Source organism: Lycium barbarum, chromosome 1 (assembly GCF_019175385.1).
Source record: "Lycium barbarum isolate Lr01 chromosome 1, ASM1917538v2, whole genome shotgun sequence".
NCBI lineage: Eukaryota > Viridiplantae > Streptophyta > Magnoliopsida > Solanales > Solanaceae > Lycium > Lycium barbarum.
In genome coordinates this window covers 14,251,943-14,258,521 of record NC_083337.1, presented here as the reverse complement: position 1 = coordinate 14,258,521, position 6,579 = coordinate 14,251,943, and the positions used below count along the sequence as shown (strand labels likewise).

General features: G+C 37.0%; 1 long non-coding RNA gene across 1 annotated transcript; it reads left to right on the top strand.

The window, feature by feature from the left end:
• The first annotated feature begins 1,003 nt into the window (after positions 1-1,003).
• LOC132632235 (uncharacterized) lies at positions 1,004-6,180 on the top strand. Its single transcript, XR_009579294.1, has 2 exons — positions 1,004-1,665; positions 3,486-6,180. It is a non-coding gene; the product is annotated as an uncharacterized LOC132632235 (long non-coding RNA).
• The last annotated feature ends 399 nt before the right edge of the window (positions 6,181-6,579 follow it).

Sequence of the window (6,579 nt, the reverse complement as noted above, 5' to 3'; positions counted from 1 at the left end):
GTGATTTTATTAGGGAACGTTCATGTTCATGCTCTAGTTGGATTCGTGCCAAGGAAAGAGAGAGAAACGAACACCTTACATACCTTATTCGTCAAGCTACTTCTTAAGGGATCCTTTACTTCGGTGCCTGCCCTTCACCCGAACCTTTACTAGAATAGGAAAATCTTCAATATTCACTTTGAAACCAAGCTAACTCCAACACAAGACGAAACTATAATCACGGCTATACGTTACCCGGACCTCGATTAATACTCCGTCACTCGAAATTATTCAAAATCATCACTTTTGTGTTGTATATGAGCTCTCATATGTTACTGAACTTTCCAGAATATTTTAGGAGATTATTATGGGGAAAAATGGGGGGGGGGGGGGGGGGTTTAACCTCTTTATTGTGGATTAGAGTCAGTTGGCACCGACTCTAAAATCCTTCCGCACGTTCGCGCTGCCCTTGGGCGCGTTCGCGCAGAGTTGGCCAGTGCTACTTTGCGCGTTCACGCTAGCCTTTGGCGAGTTCGTGCAGGGTTAAGCCCTGCACTGGCAATTCGTCTTAAAATGCTTATAATTCTCTATTCCGATGTCGGATCGACACACGGTTTGTTACGTTGGAAACTAGACTTCAATTTAGGATTTTGTTTCACTTCAAAACTCCTCATATATTATAATATATTCCTTCCTCAAGTAGGGCCAAAATTTCCCCTCATATTTTCTCCAAAAATCCAACAAACTTAATTTCTTGATTCATTTGCTCTCCAATCCTTCCGCAGCTTATTATATGAACTTAAACTCTCATAAACATAGGATACGTGTATCTAATCTCGTGTATCCTTGGAGGTAACTCCAATGTCCATACTTAAAATAGCCAACACCAACAAATTTCAACATACAAAACTACGGGGTGTAACAATACGTCGGTTTGAAACTATGTAAAGAGTATACTACATTTTAAAAAAAAGGAGTTTAAGTTTCAATATTTCACTTACCCCCCACCCCCCCCCCCCCCGGGAAAAAAAAACCCTTGATCCTCACAGCCAAATAGGCCCTTAACGTCTACAGACCAAACGACCTTCTTCTTCAACACAAAACGATGCCCTTTTCTTCTGATTTCCACAACAATGACCGACCAAACGACCCCTTCCACTCATTTTCTCAATCGTACGCATACAGCCTGGCACCAACGGCTCTATTGGATACAATTTTTATTTGTTTGTGACTGGTTGGTACCATTTGCTTCGCTGTCATTATTCTTAGTACTATACTTGCAAAAATCTAGGGATTTTTGGTACGAATTGGGTATGTTTTGGTGGAATCTGTGGTCTTATTTTTTTTGATTTCAAAATTTGGATAAGGTAAGGATTTTGGGGGGAAACAAGGGAAAAAATGAAGAATCCCACATCGGTTGAGCAGAATTTGGGGTCATCCTCTTGGTTCTATAAATAGAAACCATGCTTATTGCATTTAGGGGGATGAACAATGGGTTGAGACCGAAATTTTTGCTCTTTATATCACAAAAAGGGTTTTTTATAACCCTAAGAGTGAGAACACTAGATTTCGAGGACGTTCTCACTCAAGTATAATTTTTGCAAGTCGTTTCCATTCATTGGAAATTGATTCGATGTGAAAAGATTTCATCGACACTCGTTGCCCCCGTCACTGCTCGTCAAAAAGGTAATTTTCCTTCATTTATCCTTTTAATTATGAAGTTCCATTTTGGTTGTGGCATTTCAGTATTGTTTTAGTTTTTATTTTTATTTTATTCTTCTAGTTCTAATTTTGGTTTTAAGATATTTGTCGCTGCTGTTTCTGTTTTATGCCTGCTCAAATTTCAGTATATCAGTTTAGCTCATGTAGTCTAATATGGTTAATATAGTCGTGAATTTAGAGCCTAGTTGTGCTTAAGTTAATCCTAAATGTTGTTTTGAGCTAAAGTAATGAGATGATGTAGCTGCTAGCTTGATTTTTGAGATGGTTTGAAATGAACTTTGTTGGAATATGGGCAAAGTGTTTGTGTTTATGACATATGTTTTCCTTTTCCCTTCATTGCATCAACCTTTATGTAAGGAAGCATTTTAAAGTATGAAACGAACTCCGACTGTTAAAAACAACTTCAGAATTGTGTTTACATGTGTAAAGTGTGTTTAAAGTTGAAACAAAGCTAGAATTCTGTTGAGTAATGATTTGGAGTTAGATTGAACCTGTGTTTAACATCAGTCCCATAGGGACAATTTTACATCTTTGTCCTAACTTGTTTCTTTAAATCTTAAGCGTTGTCTCTACTACCTTTTGAGCTTCAAAAGAATCTGTAATATACAGGAGCTATACGTATGGGCTGTTGTTTCCTCTTGTTAGTTGTAAGAGTTTTCTCTATATGCCATTGACTTGAATCAGACCTTAGTTTTATCCAGTGACCTTAAATTTGCCTATGCTCTGTTGAATGGTTGTTTTGAGCAAGATTGGTTCCCTTATGAACTCTTGGTTTGATATGATTACCATATTCTAATAAGAATTGAGTAGTAAGAGTTTATATTTGCAACCTGCATCTTTGTCAGTCCAAGGAATAAGGATTCACCCTCTCTATTCAGTTTAGTAGCCCCAAAAGGGATTGAAAAAGGGTTCCTATCTAAATATCTAGTTCATTTATAAAGAAAAAGTCTCATCTTGAGATAAAGTAGGATAATGGTTTAATGATGGAAAACTGGTTTATTTAAAGAGGTAGAAGAAGGCTAGTACGCTGACTAACAGGTTGATAAGATAAAATAATAGGTTTCACCTAGTCTTAAGATTCCTATTCCATTAGTCTAGAATAAACAGGATACATTATTATCTCTAATTTTCTTTGAGTGCTAACCTGATGTATTTTAATATTTTTGGACTGTTTAGCTTGAGCAGTGTCTGATCAGGCACTTGCCTATTGGTCTGTTGTTCTTCATAAGTCTTGAGATGGTTGGCTGATAATTGATATTGGAGTTGGTTCTTTATGTCCCCTTCTGCTTGTGATAGGCTATAAGATTGATTTGTGAGAAAAGGCACTGATAGGAGATTAGGACCTGAGTTGTGTCAAATATGTTTTATGGGTGTGTGTCTAAATTCAGTCATGAATCCAAGAAATTTTGTTTGATCTTTCATGTAATATGTGATTAATCTTGGTTGATAAATCTGTCTCTGTTGATTAGTTTTCTTGCATGATTTCTTTGTTATATTGTTGATGGCTTAAAGATAAGGCAAACAGAGGGAGTGGTTTAGCCCCTCCAATAGCCTGCCCTGCCGAGGTTCTAAACCTTTTGGATCTTGTGCGGCATTGGATTAAGAGGGTGGTAACCCCCTTAATTGTCTTGTCCTTTCAAGCTTATTGCTTGGCATGCTAATTTGCCTGATGTCTTGGCTCTTTGATAGTTTTTTATTATTATGAATAACTACTGAGTATTCTTTTAAGTTAATGTGATAAAGATATGAACTTTGGATGCTGATCCTTCACTTCTCTTTGTTAGCATAAATTAGAGGGTTCTCAAAATCCCAAATGGTCCTTCTGAGCTGCTGCTGAACTCAAGTTCATGTTGAGATTGTTGTTTGTGCCTTTGGACCAAGTCTTGAGCCAATTTGTGGCTTCATGCTTGGCTGCACCAGAAGAAAGGTGTTCTTTGCTATACATAACTCCTGATGCTACTGCATCTTGAGACATGACTGATTTTGGCATTTGTAACCCCATCCCAAGGCTATACACAGATGTTGTTTGTGGTTGTTGTTTTCCCTAGGATAATCTGGTTCATTTTGAATGTGTTACTGATCATCATTTTGCTGCCTTCTTTAAAGAGCATTCCAATGCCATGATTGAAGCTGACTCTTACACTTTGTGTGATTGAGCTCACAGAATCATAAATCTCTGGTTTTGAAAATACGACATTTTGGGGAAAACAACTATGAAGTATTAGGAAAGGAATTATGCCTTGGAGTAGTAAATATTTAACTTTTGAAAACGAGGAAGATATGGAAACATTTATGAAGCCATAGCATCAGAATCATGCCTTTAGAAGCTCAATAACATTATAAGGATCACGAAATTCATGGACTTCTAGCATTTGCGGAAACAATGATATTATGAGTACGATACAAAGATTTATAACGAAAGAATCATGCCTTTAGAAAGAAGGGGACTAGCCTTAACATACCTGGAAGATAATTTATCGACTTCCAACTTACTTCCAGTTTTGCAATTCACTTAAGATCATTGATAGCCTCGTAATATACATATACAACCATTCATACTATTATTAGAATCATCCTCATACGCTCGTCTCGAAACTTTAATTAAAATCCTTTTAGATTCTGTCGAAATTCGGGCAGCATCTCCCCTGTTTATATGCCTAGCCCGAAATCAAAATATCAATAACCAATCAACAACAACAATACCAACGTCATCAACACCATTATCCATACCAATATACTTCCTAAAACATCCCACACGATGTCTTCTAAATTTCTCAACTAACCAACTTGTGATACGACTATTTAATAACTTTATTTCCGTAAAGAAGCCGAAATTAATACCAACAACATCCTCAACATCCTACAAGATAAATATATATATTTTCATCTAAATTTCTCTTCAACCCTCAATCCATAAATCAACAACATCAACACAACAACCATAACCTCTATTCTTGAAATTATTCCTTAATTCATATTGATAAAGAAAGAGATTCAACAATTCATACCTTATTTTTATGAAGGTAGCAAAATCTTCATCATTTTCTTGTCCCCAAGATAACTCCAACACCAAACGAAATTATAATCGCGTCTACGCGTTGCCCGGACCTCGATTGATATTCCGTAGCTTGAAATTTTACTCAAAATTTTCAATTCTATATGAGATTTAAGAGCCCTTTGATGGCTGAACTTTCTGGAAATTTTCAGAGGTTTTTTTGATGAAGAAAAATGGGGGTTTGCCCCTTTTTATAAGAGCTGAGGCGGCGTCACTGTAGCTACAGTACTGTAGCAGTACTGTAGCACCCGGTTTCTGCGTCGACAGCTCAGTTTGTAACGTCTATAATTCTCTACTCCGATGTTCTATCTACGAGAGGTTTGTTGCATTAGAAACTAGACTCGACGAACTTCATTTTAGGCTTTTGAAAAGCCTTAAAACTCCAAATATACATGGAGATATACCCCTCCAAAGTTGACTAAAAATCTGCCCAGCATTTCTCAAATTTTCGTCGAACTTATTTTCTTCAATTTTCTTGACCTCGAAATCTTCCGAAACTCTCCATACATGATATTTATCATTCATTATACTAATAATGGCCATGTTCTCGTGTTTCAAAATAGTCTTTCCCGATTACGACTTGCGAGATCATAATCATCCTTTACTTCATTGTTACATACTTTCCATGGCTTGTACCTTCCGAAACATCATGGGATGTCTCCGACACTCCATTACTACGGTGATGTACATGTCATGCTCATGCTCTGAAAGTGCGGGGTGTAACATCCGGAAAGGTTCTATCCCACGGTGGGCAATGATGATCATAGTCTAGTTATAAAATAGGAACCAACATGCGCTTGGCGAGGCAATAGAATGACTGAAGGGTTGCTATTTCGCAGCCATGACATGTTCAGGGGTCCTTTTTCCCATATTTGAAAGAAGCATGATTCTGAGCCTTTAGTAATCAAAGCTCCCACATTTTGATGCGAAACCGAGGGATATTATATTTTCATAAACGTCAACCCGTGGGGTGGCGTATCCTTTTTACTAATCATTCTCGTTTCTATTCTTGCGAGGTACGAATAAACAAGTTCAGGGAATACTACAAGGACGAATATTGCACAGTTGGAGCATACATATGGAATCCAAGCAATATGGAATGACAAGAAGAGAAGTAGTAGGAGACAAGGAAAAGACTTGGACATTTGGAGCTTTCAGACGAAGAATAAAGAAAGCACAGAATTGCAAAAAAAGGTCTAAGAATGCGAGGAGATAGGCTTATCCGATTAACCTTTCTCCACCTTCATTCTCTCCCTCTCTTTAGTTATTTTGAAAATATTATGTTTACTTGTTTTATTTAAGTATTGTTGGAACCTTTATAGATTAGAACTTATGATTTAGGGTTGCTAAAACCGATTTTCAAAGCCATGTATAAAACAGATGTGAAATACGAATTACTCTTAATATAAGCTTGGTTTTCATAATTTGACTCTAAAATGGGGTTGATATATTAACTTTGAGAGTTTTGAACATAAATGACTTGGATTTAAGAACTAAATTGAATTTAAGGAAGGATGAGAGATTAGAAACAGATAAGGTGAACCTACGAGGATTATAATGGTATGCCCTAATAAAAGGGAGAACTTTACTTGAAAAACAGAAGATTTTTAAAGGACTTTTAAAGGGTAGGCTTATGTGGTGTTCTACTTAAGTTGAGCGCCCTCGGGTCTTAACCTAAGTGTCCAAGCCCGAAACCCGGCACCCAAGATGTGATATTTTGCGTAAATGACATTCCTTATTGCGGAAATATAAACCCAAGCAATTTTTATCAAAAACAATTCATAACATTAAGGCACACTATTAGAACCCGTAGGTAAACCGCG